This window comes from Dunckerocampus dactyliophorus, chromosome 6, assembly GCF_027744805.1.
Source record: "Dunckerocampus dactyliophorus isolate RoL2022-P2 chromosome 6, RoL_Ddac_1.1, whole genome shotgun sequence".
Taxonomy (NCBI): Eukaryota; Metazoa; Chordata; class Actinopteri; order Syngnathiformes; family Syngnathidae; genus Dunckerocampus; species Dunckerocampus dactyliophorus.
In genome coordinates this window covers 17,355,477-17,376,500 of record NC_072824.1, presented here as the reverse complement: position 1 = coordinate 17,376,500, position 21,024 = coordinate 17,355,477, and the positions used below count along the sequence as shown (strand labels likewise).

The following is a 21,024-nucleotide window of genomic DNA, read 5'->3' as shown; positions in this document are numbered from 1 at the left end:
GAGTTGAAATATTAAAGAAAAAAGATGATTAAAAAAGTTGTAACATTATGAGAAACAAAACAATGAATAAAGTTGCAATTTTCTGAAAATTTGATTTGGGAAAAACTTATTATAAATATTGTGGGAATAAAGAAGAAATTTTACAAGAAGAAAGTTTAAATACTGTAGTTGGAAAATTAAAAAAAGAAACTGCAGAAATTGGAAAAAAAAAATACCAGCTGTAATTTTACAAGAATAAAGTCAAAATATTAAGAGAAAAAATATTCTAATCAGAAAAAAGTCACAATTTTAGAAGAGTACATATCACTCAGTACATATTATTCATTTCCTGCATTCCATGTCATATTTTTATATAATAATCAGTGTAATAATTAATAATAATAATAAACGAGCATGACAGAACATCATTGTGGTGATCAAGACTCTTCTGCCTTGTATTTAGCAAACATCAACTGCTTGTATTGTTTTTTGAATTTGCTCATCTTGGTGCATTGTTTGAGTTCCTTATTCAATCCGTTCCATAATTTAATACCACATACTGAAATGCTGTGGGTTTTCAGCGTAGTTCTCGCATATAAATGTTTTAAGTTGAATTTTCCTCTAAGATCATATTTGTCTCTCTGATAGAGAAATACTGTATGACGTTTATGGGTAACAAATTATTTTTAACTTTATGCATTATTTTAGCAGTTTGAAAGTGTACTAAATCTGAATATTTTAATATCTGTGATTTTAAAAATAAAGGGTTTGTATGTTCTCTATACTTGGCATTATGAATTATCCTCACAGATCTTTTTTGCAGAACAGTAAGTGAATGAAGATTACTTTATAATTATTACCCTATATCCCCACGCGATACGATAGATATGGTAGTACTAAGGAACAGTACAGAGTGTGGAGTGATTTTTGATCAAGAACATATTTTGCTTTATTCAATATAGAGATATTTCTCACCACCTTTTGTTGTATATATTTAATATGAGATTTCCAACTCATTTTTTCGTCTATTTTGATCCCCGTTCTTTCAATATTCACTCCTTCTATTTGTATTTGATCGTACGTATCCCTTCTGCTATTTCCAAATAGCATTATTTTAGATTTACTTCGGTTCAAGGATAATCTGTTTCTGTCAAACCATGACTTTAATATGACCATTTCATCCTTCACCTTTTTAATCAGTTCTTGTGTGCTTTCCCCAGAACAAAAGGCAGTGGTATCATCCGCAAATAAGACCGACTTTAAGTCCTTTGTTACTTTACATATGTCATTGATATACAAATTGAACAGTTTTGGTCCCAACGTGGACACCTGGGGTACTCCACATGTAATATTTAAACTCCGAGATGTATATTCTCCTAACTTTACAAATTGCTTCCTGTTTGCTAGGTAGCTTTTAACCCAATTCAAGACTACTGTAATCCTCTGATTCCATACCTTTCCAATTTGGTTGTTAAAATATTGTGATTAATTGTATCGAAAGCTTTTGTCAGATCCATAAATACTGCAACTGCACACTTTCTGTGGTCCATAGCAGTAGTGATTTCCTCCGTGATGTCGATCAGTGTCACGGAAGTTGAAATGTTAGCTCTGTGTCCGTATTGACTACCTGCTAGTAATTCATTCTTATTAATAAATTTGTCCAACCTGTTATTAAATATTACATTTTAATATTACGAGAACATTAATATTACGAGAAACAAGACAAAATGAAGTTGTCATTTTTGGAAAATTCAGTTGGGAAAAAGTTATAATATGTGAATAAAGTCATAATATTATGACAAGAAAACTGACAAAGATTTAAGAAGAAAGTAAAATTGCAAAATAATTTTAAAAAAATGCAAAAACCCTCCAGGGGGAACGGGGAGAAGAATAACGCGACTTTTCACCTACAGTATATCACAAAGCTGAGATGCAGTTTTTTGGTGAAATATGTATAACTTCCGATCATATAGCTACATGTGTTGCTTCACAAAACATCCCTGGCCCTTGCATTTTTTCATTTTTCAGCATGTGTCATATGTTTCACTATGTTGCAAAGTTACAGATTGTCCAGAGAGGAGAAATTGCAAGTACCAGTCTAAAGCGATGATGTCATTTCCTGGTTATATACCAGACGCTGCTTTTCGGATAGTAAGGCACATGTTTGCTATCCACCCACTTCACGTAATATCGTCATGTATTATGTATACCTTCTTGCTTCCTGTCTGGGCTACAAATCATTTTGATATGTGCTTTATCAGAGTAGATGATTGCTTTTATTGACTCAACTACCGCTGCTACACAATGGCTGTGTGTTGGTCTTGCCTTGATGTGAACGTTCTACTCCATCTACTCTTTTGTTGGACTTGAACGCACCCCTTTTCTGTTCCATGTCGTCCACAGTGAGTCACAGCTTCAATTGGCAAATTGGCAGTCGGAACCATATATTTATAGTTTGGATCTTTTTCTTTTTTTTACATTTTAGGTCATCAGTTCCTCTGAAGTGTGTAGGATTTTTATACGCGTGGGCTGAGACACACCCTGCTGCAACAACATGACAAAGCAGGCAGAAATGGACTATGGCAGCACAGTATGACACATTGTTGCATGACTTGGAAATGGAGCACATAAACAGTCAAGATGTGATTGAAGTGTCGACGCCTTCAGATCAGGCCACTGACTTGGCCTCTGAGTACATTTTGGTTGCGCCCCGTTTTGTTGACGCTCAGTTATTTCTGAACATCAACACGTTCAACCCGAGCGCGGCACGATGGCTGTATATCAGCTCGTTTCAAAAAAGTTCCACATTTTGTGTAATCCCGCTTGGCTGCTGAAATTGAACGGAAGATTTTTACAAGTTGCGCATTTTTCAACTGATTCAAACCATTCCGAAATGAAATCATTCAGCTCATTTAGGACGAACAATTTTCCACATCTCCAACATTCTTGGAATTCCACATTATTTGGCCCTAGAATTCTATTGAAATTAATTTTTCCAGATTTCTCAAACCAGTCCATCATTAAAACATGCAGGTGGACCATTTTAGACATTCCAAAAATTGCCACCTTTCTCGTATTTCTACATCTTATGTTACAAAAATTCCTCTTGCTCTTGAGGATGCTTACTAATTCCACCTTTGTCAAACGTTCAAACCATTCCAACACCAAAGTATTCAGCTTATTTATTATCCGCATTCTAAAAATTCATGTTTTTTGGGGGAATTCAACAGTTCTCAACCCGAACATTTCCATGAAAATCAATTTGAATTTTTCACCATTTCTCTGTTCCATCGCATTGAGGACATTAGGATGTACAATTGTAGATTGTAGAATTCCGGTTTTTTGTTTTTCATTGAATTCCACATTTTCCGGCCCAAAAATTCCACTGAAATGAATTTTTTTACATTTCTCGAACCATTCCAGCATCAAAACATTCAAGCTGACGATTTTCCATATCCAAAAAATGTATACTTTTCTCATAATTCCACATTTTATGGAATTCCTTTTGTCCTTGAGAATTCTTACTAATTCCACATTTCTCAACCAATTCAAACCATTCCAACACCAAAATATTCAGGTTATCTCTTTTGGGCATTCCAAAAATTTCTGGTTTTGTCAGTTTTCCACAATTTTCAGCCTGACAATTCCCAGTGATATGAATTTGAATTTTTCTATCAATCTTCTTCCGCTTATCCTGGTGGCAGCAATCTCAGTAGGGAAGTCCAGACCTCTCGGTCCCCGGCCACAGGCCAGTTGCGAGACGTTACCAGCATGTTGTAGGTCCACCCTGGGGGGGGCCTCCTCTCGGCTGGTCGTCTCGGAACACCTCACCAGGGAGGCGTATTTTTCCACATTTTTCAAAACCTTTCCGTCATCAAAACATTCAGGCATTCCAAAAATTCCTTCTTTTCCACATTTTGTGTGACACAAATTCCCTTTTGATCTTGAGAATTCACTTAAAGCTAAATACACATTTCTCAACCGATTCAGCCCGTTCAAACGCCGAAATATTCAGCTTATCTATTTTCGGCATTCAAAAACAAGTCCCGTTTTTTTTTTTTCAGAATTTCACAATTTCTCTTCTAAAAAATCTCGTCACTTCACATTTTCCGTGCAGCATTGCCGTTTAGCTCGTCAACATTCGCCAACATTTCCTAGTCTCTCCGTACTTTTCCCGTAGTTCTTTTACAAGTTGACCTTAGTTCAAATAAATATATGAGATTTCCAAACACGGGAGGCTTTGTAGTTGTTTTACTCCAAGTTAGCCAGACAGAACAAGTCCAAACTTTTTGGAATATTCTTCGATGGCCACGTGGGAATGCATCTACATGGAACAACGTCTTGCAAATGATTTGCATCCAAGTATTGAAGTTATTATTATATTTACAATTGTTATATGTCCAAATACGTTTAATGGAGGTCCTCGATGGTAAATGTAATATTTTTCTCAAGCTGCAAGTCTCCACATATTGATTGTTTTCTTTCAGATCCATTGTGTTGGTGAATAAATCTGTCCGAGTACTTCTTGATACACTTATTATAATTGTTTTAAAAACGCTGCGTACTAGGACAAAGTGGAACATTTTACCAGTAAATCTTCAGTGGACTTAAGGGAGAGTTTATGGGTTTTCCCCTAGCCCTGGCATCCCGTCCGCTGTCAAGTGGAAAAGCTGAGAAGAAGAAGAAAGTGCCAGAGAAAGATGCGCACACACACACACACACACACACACACACACAGAGAGACACTTTCACATCAGATTGTGCACTTTTGTCTGAAACGATTCCATTCTCTTTTTTTCCCTCACTACCTCAGAGTTTGACAAAACGAACATAACAGTCTTATCCCATTCAATCCTTTTCTCCCAGTATTTTGCAGTGCTCTTTGTGTGTGTGTGTGTGTGTGTGTGTGTGTGTGTGTGCGTGTGCACGTGTGCCTATTCATTGATGTCTATTGTGGAGGCAGCAGCTGCAGCTTCAGAGAAGAAACAAGGCATTCACACACAGCCATTGTGGCCCTTGTACCATAGGGAAGTGGACTCTTCTACTACTGTGTTTGTTTTTTATCTTCACAAGTCGGAAACATTATGGCGATTCTTTGATTATATTCAAAACTACTTCAGCTACGATGAGAGAGTGAATGCATTTCTTTCATATTTTGCTACTATAAACCACTATTACTGGTTATGATTACCATGGATTCATCTATTGGCTATATTCTTCAGCAGTTACCTGGATGATGTGTGATCTGGATCGCTTGACTGAGTACAAAATAAATCAAAAATTGATCATGGAAAGTGTCCAACTTTAAATATTTGCCCAAAAATTCCAAGATAATTGACTGGATATTTGGTTTCTAGAAATAATATATGTGCGTACAGTACTTTAATCAAGTTGTTTCATTGAACAACTAATGGCAAAAATTCTCCACAACGAACCGCTATGCTACAGAATTAATATAGATATATTTAAATTAAATTTAAAAAAGAAATGACATTTTATTAGATTGGTAAGGGAAATACGGCATTACATTTAGTTTAAAATGTTAATTAAATCAGGGATTTTCTTTTAGGATTCATTTTTAAACATTATTAGCATGAGTATTTTTGCACATTTTCTCCTGAACCATGTTGTAGTCACTATGTATTCTTTACTCTGTATTCTTTACTTGCGTATCTTGCTTGCTGCTGCAACAAGTGAATTTCCCCGCTGTGGGATAAATAAAGTACAAATACAAATACAATTTCTTAATCCAGTATATACAATTTATAGACAAAAAAAGATTACTTAAATGCGTTGAACATGTTTCAGACTTTTTAGAAAATGTAATAAATATTTTAAAATGTGAAGGTGGTCCCCGCGCCTTTGTATTTTTCAGTATGTGGCTCTTGGTGGGAAAAAAATGGTGTGAACTGCCTCATCAGATCTCGCGACAGCCCCTGTAATGACGTCAATAATATTTGCATATGCACAGATCCTTCTCGTTGATTGGCCCTCGACGGGGGTTAATTTGCATATTCCCCTTCTGGCCACCACGCTTCCCCTCTTCAAGCCACCACTCCCCCCGCCCGCGTCCTTTATGAGCGAGGAAAGCCTACCGCGGTTTAAACGTGGAGGAAAGGACACTCAGAAAGGGGGACGCCGCTATTGTTACTCCTGAGACATTTAGCAACCCGTCGACATTTTTTTTGTGTGTTTTGCCCCCAGCAAAGGAAAGGCTGTTCTTTCGGCTGAAAGGTAAGAGCAATTTACATGGCGTGACGTCTCTGGCGCGAGACACACTCCTCTAAATTAGACCACATTTATATTAGAGGCTCTAATATATTATTTTCGTCAATGACACAAGCAAAGTCAACACCATTGTCATATCGTTGTGTTTGTGTGATAATTGGTTCCAAAATGGTACCTCCGGGCAGTGCATCTGTTTGTTTGATGTGGTGATGGACGTGCTAGCTTTGTCACGGTGCGCCAGGACGGCGTCTCTCTGTGTTTTAGTCGCACATGGAGGCTTGTGGTGGGCTATGCTGTAGCCTGTCGTTGTGGTGTATGGCTCTTCATTTAATTTCATGTATGTGTTTACCGCCTTAGCGGTTGCCACAATGCTTGTTGTCTTGTGAGGCACCACAGGGCCTGCAGCTAAACAGAGCAGAATGTTTGTCCCGAGCGACAAATGGTATTAATAAAGCTCCGCTTCAGCCACCAAACACCTCCCTCCGGCACACAATGTACGCTAAAGTGAGACCACCTAAGGGATCCTGACAGGGTCACAGTATACCCATATGATGATCAATATGTTCAAATATAAAATTTTTTTAATAATACTTGCAAAAAGCAAAGCTTGCCCACAGAAACTGTCAACATACTACAGCAGGACCCCAAGGATGTGCAAGGACTGGACCAAACAGGCGGACCAAGACCCATCTCTCAGGCGGTCTCGGTCCACCTGGTTACAGGTGGACTCTAGTCCTGAGTGAGACGAGTGTGAACGCTGACCATACCAACGCACCAAAACACTGGATTGCGAGCGAAATCAGGCGACGGTTAGCAAAACAAAACAGAAAGCTGAGTGAAAATCATCAAAAAATAATTGAAACGTAAACCCAGAAGTAAATGCATACCTGACTTTTCTCAAAGTACACAGAAGTGGTCCGGAACGCCGTCTCCATGCAGCAACATCTCTGGGAAACTTTTTGCTGTTTTTATGCAATTTATATTCTTTTTGTTCCATCTCAGCTGGGAAAAGTTCCACCATAGAAATAAATGATCTTCCTACGATCGCATGTGACCCGATGGATGTTTTGGACGTGTAACTTTTATCGGACAATGTACGTGTCACATACTCTATCCTCTAAAGCAGGGGTCACCAACATAGTGCCCGCGGGCACCAGGTAGCCCTCCACGACCACATGAGGCGCCCGCAAGCCTGCTTTTCATTCAGGTTTTCAGTTAATAATGTGAGAACACTAGAAAGAAAAGTATTCTGAAACATAAAATGTGAGTTGTGGATACCAGCATTTTGTGAATGTTTTGGTAAAACAAGCATATTTGATTTGTTTGGGTTGAAATAAAGTATGAAAATCATTTCTACAAAAATGAGTAGTTCATGGTCATTTTCGTTTTCCAAAAGTAGCTCTCGCAAGAAAAAACGTTGGTGACCCCTGCTCTAAAGTGACCACAAAGTATAATTTTTTGCTGCTGTTGTTTTTAACTATGGTCCTGACCACAGTGCTGAACTACAAGTGTGAACGCACCCTAAAACTTGAACACACTCAAGGTCGTACGGTTTGGAAAATAAACTGCCTCAAATGTCCCAAAGAAACATTGAGGCTGAACTATCGTGCATGAACTATTGTGCATGACGTTGTGAGACTTTAGCTTGGTGAGCGTCTAAAGGCAGCAGTTTTTCAAGTGTGAGCCGATGGAAGACTTTGGCAGAGGCGCGGCAGCTGGCGCAGAATCTGTCTTTGAACTTCTTCAATGGAAAAATGAGTTTTATTTTTATTTCCTACAATAAGGTAGTAGATAGTCAGGGAGGTTTGAGCAGAAAAGGCCACAAAATATTCATACACCCTGCACAGGTCTCCAATCAATCACAGGGCACATATCGACAAAAGACCATTCACACTCTCACCTATGGACAATTTTCCAGTTAGCCTAACATGCACGTTTTTGGAATGCGGCAGGAAGCCGGAGTAGCTGGAGAAAACCCACGCACGCACGGGGAGAACATCCAAACTTTACACAGAGGTGCTCCAACAGAGATACAAACACTCGATCCCCTGACTGTGACCTGTCATGTTAACCACTTCTCCACTGTGCATCCACTAACTATGCTCCAGAAAATCATTTTATTAGGGAGTAGAGGTGGTCCCAATCTGAGGGAAGGTTTACTGTGAAATCCTTACTTTGAAATCCTCTTATCTTAAAGTATTATGTCGGTTTTACTTTTTCTGTGGGTTTTTTGTGAGTTCACCACAGAAGATGGCAAAGAAGGATATGTGTGATCATAACCATAGAATCAGAAATGGAACTACTGGTCACGTCGCAGTAGTATTCCGACAAAAGTGCTCCATGTGTGTCTATCCTGAACTAGTTGTTTAAATTTCCATTATATTCTATGGGGAGATATTGTTTAAAAATATGAACAAATCGCAGGTAGAACAGTGTGTTCGGCTGGACTTGTTTGTCATACATCGTTGGTATTTTACTTGTAGCTGTTGGTAGAAGCGCAGCCTCCCACTAAATGAAGCTCATTTCAATCACCATTAAATTGTACACATTGATAGATGATTTGATCAAATTAAGGGAAACCTAAAGTACCCTGTCTTGAAAAGTTGAACTTAACTGAAAATGAAATGGCTTCTTCCTATTGGTTCCCTTCCACAAAGTTTTCTTGTAAATCAGTGAAGCAGTTTTTGAATAATCCTGCTAGCCAACCAACAAATGTTAATGATTACATTGCCTCAATGAGGTAATAACCAAGCTTATGTGTTGATGGTGGGAATGTCGTCATGTACAGCGTTTATTGATGCTTTCAAGTTTGCAACCGAGCAAATGGACTGATATCTAATATTACTTTTTAAGGTTACTTCATGGTTCCTGACCCCATTTTGGCTTGATTACATAATCGTGTGTTTTGGTCCTGCCTGGGTGTGGTGGGCAGGGCTTTGTGAGTCTCTGCTGGGATTCACAGAGGTCATTAATATGCGCGCATGTCGCCACCACTGGGAATCCTTATGCCGCGACTGCTGAAGGGTGTGAGTTGACATGTCAAAGGGGTGTGAAACCATGTGTGAATCCCTTGGATTCCCAAGTTGGCTGAACTTTCAACTGCTGTGTGACCCAATTCAAGGGCCTCTCAAGCTTGAATGCTAAAGAGTGATGCAGCCTGCTTGTGCCTAATCATTCTATTGGTACCATCCCAACATTTAATTCTGCACAGAGTGAGCACTCATTGATCACGAATGACTGGCACTGACTCACTAAAATCTTTTCAAATTCCAAATAGTTTGACTCAAGAAGTTCCATTGTAGATGGAGTCATTTCTTCCTTTCTTTGAAAGTCACAATGCCTAACTATTTCTTTGACACATGTGCTTTATGGGATGCCTGCAGCTGTTTATTTCAGGCGTGATGTTTGCAACAGTGGATCAAGGTGTCATTTAAAACCATGTATGACACACATTTAGAAATGTGTCAAACTCCCTAAGACGAACCAGATACCGTACTTATTGGACATGTTTTTAGATTAGCTCTATTTCAAGGTTCCGTTGTAAGCCCGTCTAACAAATTTTTCTCGTCGATAATTGTCCTACAAATTACTGTTGACAATCGAGATTATTGACTGAGACAATTTTTTCATTCATATGGCATAATAATGCAAGTACGTCGTATCAAAAGCAATAAACGTTAATTTCGCAAGAGTATTTAACATTGTAATTGGAATGTCAAGAATTTTAAAATACAATAAACATAATAAACAAAAAAGACAAGACCTAAAATCCCAATGAAAATAAAATGACCTCTCTTTTAGTAAAAATTGCACTTAAATAAAACTCAATCAAAAATAAAAAAAAATTGTAACCAAAAACAATAAAAAATAGACCCTGTTTCTGTTAAAAAAAAAAACAAACTAAAAAATTCTCACTCCAAAAGAAAGCACACACAACAACAAATACAATGATGTATCAGGTCTCTGTAAACAAAGTTGCACTTGAATAAATAATGAACATTGGGTATTATTCCTTAACAGGAAGGCTTAACATATAGCAAATGCCACTGAGTGTGCACCATTTTGCACTATTTTGTTTATATTTACTTTGCTGACCAAATGCCTCAGTAAGCGTTAACTGTCGGGACGAAGACTCCGCTGCCCACAGCATCTCCATCGGTATTTATTTATTTTTCCCAGTTGGGAAAACTGTCAGTCGTCTGTGTTCATGCGCTCACCTTGTTCATATTGTTTAAAACTGAAATATTCCCACTCTGGGGCTGTGGCATTCGAAACAATTAGAAACAATTGCTGAGTATCGTGACAGGCCTGCTCTGTTGTGACTGATACTGTCAGAGGTATTAATTTAATGTTTTATTATTGTGGTTCTGGTTTACAGTAGTGTAAAAATTAGGGCATCTGAATGATGAGGTCTGCACACATTTATTTTGCAACCAATCTTGTCGAAACACTGAGAGCTGCAAGCAATTTTTCTAAAACAAAGGGCACGTGCATGCACAAGTATGCCATGGTCATAATGGAGTACAGACACATTACTTCGCTTGCCAAGCAGAGTATACACACCTAGTAGAGTATTTAAAATATGCGCTTGGATAAGCAGTTGGTGAGCATGCGTGATTTGGGCATGTATGCTAATGACAGTGATTTCAGGAATTGTCTGCTTGTCAATGGAGATTTTACAAAAAATGGTTGTCCTGATGTGGGGGGGAACTCAAACAAAATGCGCTTTTCATGTCATTCATCAGTCTAAATGTGGCCCAAGTATGCATAAACGACTTCCCTTTGTCTCTTATGCTTGAGAAAACAAAGGAAACACCTGTGGGTTGCTGGGGACAATGCTGCACTGTACATTTATGGAATCCCAATCAACCGGTCTTCCTTTTACAAGTGACTATTCAATCCTCCACCAACTGCTATACTACCATCTGTTTAGTGTTCATATTCCAGCATTGCTCTGTTAAAACCTAGCATGACCACACAAGGCCCAAGCTCTCAGCTCTGTTTTCCAGTTAGCACTTCCCTGCCCATTAGGATAAAGGGGTGAACGCTGGCACTGCACTTTTAAGGCTCTCAGACCGTCTGGCACTATGAGAATGGGCACATCCATCCATCCATTTTCTATGCCACTTATCCTCATTAGGGCAGCGGGGGTATGCTGGAGCCTATCCCAGCTGACTTCAGGCAAGAGACGGGGTACATTGACAATCATTCACGCTCACATTCATACCTATGGACAATTTAGAGTCGCCAATTAACCTAACATGCATGTTTTTGGAATGTGGGAGGAAACCAGAGTACCCGCAGAAACCCACGCATGCACGGTAGAGACTGGGCACAGTACAATGTGAATATGAAAGTGTAAATCAGCACTTGTATTGCCTGATTGGGAAGCTGGAGCTAAAGAAACAGACTGTCCAAGATAAAGTTTGTCTTGATCATTCATTCATATATATATATATATATATATATATATATATATATATATATATATTTAAAGGTACAGTTCTGTGTTGGATCTCTGGCTACTCTGGGAGTACCTAGTGAAGTATCTGGTAGAGGTGTCCGGAAACAACTTTTACACTTCCGATTCAATTCCGTTATCGCATCCTTGAGTATCGGCTGTTACGATCCAATATCAGCACAGATCATACATACATTACTCAGAGAATAATAGTCAGCAAGAGTAGGTATGAGGAAAAAAGACTGACTCATTTACTTCTTGATGCATCTGGTGTGTAGTTTTATCAACAAATACTCTAAGCATAATGTAGAACACTCGACGTGCTCAATTAAGCGTTTAATCCAGACATTACTCACTGCCGACAGGGGCTGGCTCTTTTCTCTTATAGCCAGTGACTTTTTTCGTCTCGTGAAAGTTTCTGCGCTTTGCAATTGTTTCAAACAGCTGTGGATGTTTTAGCAATCCTTCCTCAAATGTGGGATGAGATTGGTCGTATTAAACTTCCCCAGTTCGGTGCCACCACGAGAAACTTGCACATAAGAAGTATCGCACTTGCAAGGTCTTTCGGGCTTTAAAAAAAAACAAAAAAACAACCAAAAAAAACACACGTCTGACATCGCTCCTACTCCTTGCTAAACATGCTAGCACACGCTGTTCATGTGGACTCTGCATGCTAAATAGAAGTGCTGCTGCTGGATAGACGTGCTGGTGCGGAGTCTGGAATGGACTGCCTGTATCGGAGTGCCAATGTCGGAGATTCTAGATGCAGGCCGATTTATAATCCGAGATTGTTTTTTGGCTGACATTGGACCGATATCCAATTTATCAATATCTGATCGGGGCACCCCTAGTATCTGCCGAATGTACAAGGTTAAAGGATGATTATTGCTTACAGCTGATGCTGAGCCAGTTTCACGTGAATAGAATGTGTACTCAGTAGTTGGTCGGAATGGTATGGTTGAATTTATTTTAAAATGCATACATGTTACATTGGGAAAACGTCACGTTACTGTTCATAATTCCATATGTCCGAAAAGCAGATCTTATTTAATTCTACCCCCTCTCCGTTTCACATCAATTGCTAATACTTCTGTTTACTTCCTGTATTCAACATGTACCCTGAAATAACTTAAGGAAATGATCAGGATGCATAATGTGTTTTACTGTAGAGTTAAGGTTTGTGGATCAGTATATAATTTAACGTTCTCTCTACTTGGCCAGAGAGATGGGGAGTAGAGATTTAGATAGAATGCCCATCCGGCCTCAGTTTACCCTTTTGAGTCAGAGGTGCAGTAACTGATAGGGCTCTCTGGCTCTCCAGCATCATATTGACTGTCTGTCTGCATGCCTGTGGTCAGTTGGCTGGTATTTTATTTGCTGAGGCTGTTAGTCTCTCAATCCATCAATTAACAAGCACATAGCAAGTCTCAGTCGGGAAACCCTCACTTCACTCTCCCCAGCCACCTCCTTCAGTTCATTTGTGTATTTGTGTATTCAGTGTATTTGTCACCATGCTCACTTTCAGACTCTTAATAATGGTCATTTTGTGAGTAATTATGTCAAAAATAGTTGTTCTGTCACAAATGATATGCATACTTTGTCTTGCCACCTGCATTATGCAAGTATGATTGTCTGTAGGGATGTCCCGATCCAATCTTCATGATTGGGATTAGCTGCCGATACTCCATTTGTGAAGATCGGATAATATCGGCTTCGGCCACGAGATCGGGCCAATCCGGTTGCCGGATCACGTTAGTCTGAGCCACACTCCAACATGGTAGGTGCAGTAATGCGCCTCAAAGTTGGTTGCCACTCCACTCGCGCCACCCGCAAGAAGAAAACACAACAGCACCATGTGGACATGTCCGTGGTGTACCGTGGTGAAGTTAGTTTCACGCTGGATATTCTGCTCCGTAGCGACAGCGGCAGTTCCCTCTCACTGTGCCCGGACTGCTGCCTCATGGTGAAGGGAGGTCGCACGGGAAGCGCCGCTCTAACTGCTGGTTGATAATGGGCACCTTACAAACACTACTAAACTTATAACGGTGGCGGAAAAACCTTGGAAACTCCCCTGTTACGGAGCGTGAATGGAAGCTAACGGGGTTCGCTTAGTTTAGCTTGTGCAGCTGTCTGTCTGTGTCTGTGTATGTGTGTGTGTGTGTGTCACAGGCTGGATGATTATCTTGCACCCCGCTTATTCTCAACACACACAACACATCCCGGCTTTCAAAATAAGAGCGCTCTTTGTCACATTTGTCATTGTTGCAATTGTGTAAACAAAGTAAGGGTGTCATTAAAATATCATTCATATTACATTACATTAACATTAATAACGCGATATGGATGACATCTGTCACTACATCCTCCTTAATCACAAGCACGGGCATTGCCCTGAGAGAGTTTGTTAAAAAAAAAATCTTATTCTAAATCACACCACAAATTGATCTATAACCATGTCAAATGATTAGTCCTACACTAAAAGTATTTTGCACGCCCATTTTTTCCAATTTTATCTTTTATTGGATTAGGGACCTGAGTCTCAGAGGTTTGTTACAAAAGCCTAACAATATTGTTGGTCATGCTGTGTAATACAAAAGGAAATTCAGCAATACTTTTGTTTGCATTATGTTTAATTTTATGTCTGTGATACATTTGTCTTCGAAAAGACCTGTTGATTTTGCACTAACCCAGTAATTTGATTTTCCTTAAAACTACAAACAGAGTTTTAGAGTGCTTCCATACTTATAGTTTTCATACATTGGTTGGTGTTTTAGGGGTTTGTAAAGTTGGTCCATTCTTCTCTTATTTGGTCGCAACTTAAGAATCGAAACGGGTAGGTTAGGTGTCCTGAGTGAAACAGCACTTATAACTGGGATTTGTTGTTAGCTTCAATAATTATACGTGCAAAGTGTAGTTTTTGGATCCTAAAAAGATGTGTTGCTATCAGGCGACGCGCTAACGACATACAGTAATCCCTCATTTATCGCGGTTAAATGTTTCCAGACCCAACTGAGAAGTGAATTTCCGCTAAGTAGGATTCAATATAAATAAAGGAATATTTTTGTAGTTGCAGCGTAGAAAACCCATTTCGGGCTTTCTAAATACAATGTTATACCATTATTAGAGCCCTCCAGACATGAAATAACACCCCTATAGTCACCTTTACACGCACATTACCCAATATAGTAGATGTGATAACAGTAAATAAGCAGTTTAAGACATAAATTGAGACCTAAGACTCGTGCTCGTGTGCATTTTAATAAATATCTTCTGGACGTGTGGACAGTAAGTAACTTTGGGGATTCAGAGTTGCGTTTTAGCTGGAGTATGGCCACAACAGTAGCCCGTGTTGTTGTTGTTGTGACGATCACGACTTATGTTATTGTGCCTGTTTTGGGATAAATAATTATAAAATAATAAGTCTGTCATTGGTGATAAAGTCTGGTGGTTACTAGTGACACTCAGTAGCTAGTGTAAACTACAGTTAATCGTCGTCTTGTATTGCCTTAAACCATAGTTGTATTTTATTTCATTTAGAACATTTGTATGCTTAATTTAGGCCAAGAATACATTTGTTTTAAATATACAAATTTTGGACTAATAGTAGGCTGTAGTCAACCACGAACCATCATTAAATCTATTTTTGAAAAGCCACAATACAGTGAAGGAGTGATGTTCGAACCGCAATGGAGTGTGGGTTGACTGTACATACCAAACTAAAGATATGTTCGATATGTAAACGGTCTCATCTCTTACTGCTACCATCATGTATTGTAGGGTCAAACCAAATTTCATTATTATTTTCATTATTGGCTATGATCAACACAACAAAACGGCACCAGATTTCATTTTTAACCAGTGTTGGATCTGTTGGTTTGGTCATTACCAGTGTTTGAGTATTGTGTGCAGTCCAAGGGGTAGCATTGTTCTACTGAAGCATCCCATACCCAAAGCAATTTCCAGAACACCATGTTTTATTGTGGATTTAAGCCATCAAACAGATCAGTGTAGAAAACAACTTTCTTCAGCTAAACTTAGGCAAACTGAAATCATTGCCCTCTGCCCACAGAAACAAAGAGAAAGTGTTATTAGCCACCTTGAGACTCTTTCTCCAAAACCTAATAATGGACTCAGATCTGAACTTTAACAGCCACATTAAATCAATAACATCAGCTTTTTACCACCTGAAAAACATTGGCAAAATCAAGGGAATAGTGTCTAAACCAGATTTAGAGAGACTAATCCATGCCTTTGTCTCCATCAGGCTAGACCAATGTCACGACCTTCTCACCGGGCTCACTAAACAAGCTGTAAAGCTGCTGCAGTACATCCAGAACGCTGCTGCTTGAGTCCTGACTAGAACCAGGAAATATGACCATATTAGTCGAGTACTTAGGTCTGTGCACTGGCTTCTTGTCACTCACAGAATGTACTATAACAATAATAATAATAATAATGTGTACATGTCTCTTCATGGTCATGCGCCAAAGTACATCTCTTGACATGTTAGCCACATAAAGCATTGTATGTGAGCTCTGAGAAGCTCGGGTAGTGGTGGCCTGCGGGTGCCCAGAGTTGAGACTAAACATGGTGAGGCTGCATTTCAGTTTTATGCTCCCAAATCTGGAACAATCTTTCGGAAGATGTGCGACAATCCTCAACTTTGGCAATGTTCAAATCCAAGCTGAAAACACTTCTATTCAACTGTGCATTTCACAACTGAAAGTATTTTATCTGCACTCTTCATTTTTATTTTTTTTGTTTTTGTTTTATGGAATGATTTATGGAATTTTATGTAATGATTTTATGAAGTGATTTTTGCCCTTCTTTTCTGCAAAGCACTTTGAATTACCTTGTGTATGAATTGTGCTCTATAAATAAACTTGCCTTACCTTGCCTTGCCTGTCTGGCCAAGACTTCAAACATCGGGGTATGTCTACTTTTATCAGTTTTGGTATCATGCATTCATTTAATTTTTCTTGGTTAGCAGTGCCAGCTGCCTCTCCATCCTGTTGCACCAGTTAATCCACTGCATAAAAACCCACCCCCACCTCCCTCCAGTGCCGCGCCTGAGAGTGTTAGATGGTGTGTAGACAATAGGACTGGTATTTTTCCCCTCCCCCTCTATACTATCTTAATGTTAGCTTGATACAAACACTTGTTTTGATTGTTTGTTGGATACATGCTCATCTCCTCTTCCCCTTCCCCTAGTATCACCCTAACAACGCTGGCCAACAGACAGCCTGTTTTCATAACAGCAGGATGTGTACCACTGCCAAGTTGAGAACAGATTGTAACCTATTTCCCCACGGCCGATTGGAACACTGCACCCTCAATGGCCTCACGTCCCTTTCTGGACGCTTCCCCCTCAAAGGCTAACTGGCTTACTCCATTTAACTTGCAGCTACACTTAACCACCTGCTCCTAATGGCTTTATTGAGAGGCTTCTAGTCACTTAGCACATGTTAGTCCCGTGGGGAACTGATTATGATAAGATGAAGGTATCGCCATAGGGCATATGCGACCTATTGTGTTTTATTGTTGTTAGGATGGGCCTATCAATTAATGTAATTGTAACCATTTCATGCGGCACAAATGGAAGGCGTTTTGGTGTTTCTTTCAGCTTCCTGTTTCACTTTTTCCACCAATTCTTGTTTGAAAAGCGGAGTCTTGCTGCACCCAAGGCCATCAAGCAAAGGAGTAATGAATTATTTAAACGGAGACTGATACACTACAAGAGAAACATGGATTGAATTACTGTGATAAACAGCAAAGATAGTTGCTGCAAATCATTTATCACATTTCCACGGTCTTCTTGCCACTTAGGACTGGAAAACTGTGTCCAAAATATCTTCTGTAACATATGCTTAATTGTCAACAGCCTAGTTTAAAGAATGAGATCTAGAGGTTTCATGTGCTGTTTTGCTTGTATTCACTATCAGCTGACCAGCACTGCTCCTGAAACCAGTCATCACTGACACGCTTCATACTGCCTTTTAGCAGTTACTGGTATAGTCATCCAGTTGTTCAGTGCTTTAGCCCCTAGTGTCTAATGTTCCAAATTGTCAGCCACGTGGTTACATATTTCACTTGTCACTATGAAAACCAAATAGTGAGCATGCAATCAAATTGTCAACAGGGCATTTTCTTGGGATTGAAAGGGGAAAATGGGAAATTAATATAGGGTGCAGAACAAAGGAGATATTTTGATATTTCCTTATCCCTCTTTCCTTGACAGAGCTGTCTGTCCAGTCCTTTGGCTCACATGCACTAGGTGTCTGCTGACCGTGTGTTAACAGTCATTGGTATTCCAGGAAGTTGTCAGTGTGTGCTTTCACTCTGATACTACAAAAACTGCCTTCTATGGTAGCAACACACTCTTTACATGCACATTCTCTTTACTTCTTGGAGCCAAGTCACTGTTCATAGTAGTAGTAGTAGTAGTAGTAGTAGTAGTAGTGCTGGTGGTGGAATGCATGCATGCCCCGCCTTTTGGATGCATGAAAGTTAATGATCAGCCATCCAGCGCAGATTCCTATCACATTGTACACTGCCCTTGGGCACTGTGTCAATGTTTAATATGGCTACGCCTGCACTATATTCTCCACTTTATTGCCAGATTGATGCTTTATTTTATTTTTTATATTTTTATGTCTGGCATTTCTATTTTTAAGATGTACTAAAGTTGTTTTTGTCTACAATAGAGGATTGATTCACTACACCCATCAGTGGAACCTCAGAGTTAAGTGTAAAAAGAAAAAATAACGGTTATATTAAACCATAAAAACAAAACCCTGTTAACTTTAATGACAAAGGCATAATGCGGAGGCAGATAATCCATTTCGAATGCCTTGCAGTTTACAAGTCGCAATTTCACATCATGCAAACACATTCTTTAGATATGCATGTTTACCTGTGAAGTGCATAGACTCGATTGCCTCCCTCCAACTGACCCTTTCATTCCATCCATTGTGGCATCAAAGCAACACATACTAGCAGCTGTCACTTTTAGAGGCTTGAGGAAGTCTTGGGCTGGAATATGGATGTGTGGGGTGTGCTTTGGCATCCAATGTGTCCCTTTCTACCATGAATCATCATGCAGTTTACTTTTGGCCAGATTGTACACTACAGTATATGGAAAAGTTGAAATGCAAATTCTTCTCTGTAGTGACCAGAAGTGAAGTTTGTGCATGCCAACTGTCTCTCCTAATGCGTCTAGTCTCTACCCCGTTTTATAATATCACTATTGTAACCCCAGTTTAGAAGAAATCAGTAGATGACAGCATAAACAGCCCTCTCTCCGCCCCCCTCTACAGTCCGTCCAATGCATTCCAAAGCCCTGCTCCACTGCAACACTGCAAAATCCCTCTCAGCTTGTATTAGACAAAGTATTAAAAGTGACCCATTTTGACATGCACCGCTTGATATGCGTAGGCAAGCACTGTATTTGAGCAACAGTATGAGTGATGTCATTAAACTGCCTATAGGGAAGAAGTCAATAGAGATTTGGTGACGCTGCCATTTTTCCCTTTTTTTAAAAGAAATGAGATGTAAATATTAATGAGGTCAGTGAGTTCTCAAGTCCAGACAACCTGGAAATAAACTTAGAAAGTGATTGGCGGCATTTAAAAACCCAAAGACTGAAATTAGGCCTTTGTCATCTGTCTGCCTTCACACCACAACACTTGGAACACAGTGTTTTTGCTGTGAAGCTAACTGAGACGAAAGCTATTTGATGCTTGCTAAATATAACAAAATCGGTGGAGAACAGCTTTTAATCCTTGCTGAACGAGGATATGTTATGCAAATGTGGAGTACACAAAATGAGAATATTGCTTTGTTATATTTCAAATGCTTCTCATTTTGGCCAGAATACCCATTAATGCCATTTTCCCACTGCTTAGTTAGTACCAGCTTGGCTTAGGTCCACTAGGCTTTGCTCACCTGTTTGTGGTGGTCGCTATTACTGCAGTTTTCAGAGCTAAGGCACAGCAAAAGAGTACGTTAATGTTAGCATGTGTGTTTATTTTCTTCAAATGTTAGTGACGCAACAGTGACAGATGTGCGGTGTTTAATGTCACCCATATGGTATCCCCTCTGCACCTTTGGAACGGCTTGGCTGACCCTGTACTAGAAATTTAACCTTGTAGTTCCTGCAATGGAAAAACCTACATTTTGAAGAATGCCATGCATGAATAATGTCTCTGGCATATATAGGCAGGGGTGTCTCCATACAATTCTTTTCACTTCGAATACAATGCTGATATTGCAGCCTTGAATAACACCAATACCGAACCGGTATCAGCCTGAATCACCCATACATACTTTTCGTCAATCATACATATTTGTGCTTGTTTTGTCGTGGTGAAATGTTAGAAATGGCTTGATCAAATGATATTACTATATAACAGAACTATAGTCAGCAGAAATGATAAAAACGTACCCATTAACTTCTTTATGCATCTGGTGTATAGTTTTATCGACAATAGGCATAACGTAGGGAGGCTCAAGGTCCTCAATGAAGAGTTTTAAATCCAACATTACTCACTGACGGGCTGGCTGTTTACTGTCACAGCCAAAGACTTTTTGCCGTCTCTTGGGAGTTTGTCACGCTTTTGCAAATGTTTCAAACGGTGGTGGGTGTCTTAAGGAATCGTGGTCTTGCGAAAATGCTCATGGTGTTTTTTTTGTTGTTGTTGCTGCTTCAAATGCGCGATAAGGTTGTCCGCATTAAACTTCCCCAGTTCTGTGCCACCATGGGAAAATTGTGCATAACAAGTTTTGCACTCAGCTGCTTTTTGGAACTTTAAAATCACAGTCATACAGCCGACATCACTCCTGCTCTTTGCTAAACAGCACATACTGTTGTGTGTGTGTGTGTGTGTGTGTTGCTGCTGGAAATGGACTGCTTGTATCGGACTGCCAATATTGGATGCAGGCCAATATTATCTGATCGTTTTTTGCGTATATTGGACCGATATCAATATCGCATCGGGACACCCCAAAATAAACATTTTCCAAAGAATAAAGGCACCAGTGAAATATCACTGCAGTTCAGTAAAGTGTGTGTGTGTGTGTGTGTGTGTGTGTGTGTGTGTGTGTGAGAGAATGGGATTTTAATGATCCAGTGCACTTCCTGTGTGCTGCATCACATCGTGTCCGTTGGTTAGAGATGATGCGATTACTTGTCCAGAAGGGGGTCATCAAGAGGAATGTGATTCAAACTGCTGTCTAAGTCTCAGCATTATCGCTGGCTGACCTTGCCATTTGAACACTCTCTTCCCTTTTCCTTTCCGGATTATAGACCAGTACCAGCCATCCTTGGAGGGCTTTACCTGATTATACACTATATTGCT

The 21,024-nt window shown here is 39.6% G+C and overlaps 1 protein-coding gene across 1 annotated transcript in view; it reads left to right on the top strand.

Moving 5' to 3' along the window:
- Nucleotides 1-6,040: 6,040 nt before the first annotated feature.
- The window catches only part of prr36a (proline rich 36a), a 28,864-nt gene continuing 13,880 nt past the window's right edge, over nucleotides 6,041-21,024 (top strand). The window contains exon 1 of the mRNA XM_054779537.1: nucleotides 6,041-6,213. The gene's annotated coding sequence lies outside the window, so the exon portion shown is untranslated. The remainder of the gene's footprint in view (nucleotides 6,214-21,024) is intronic.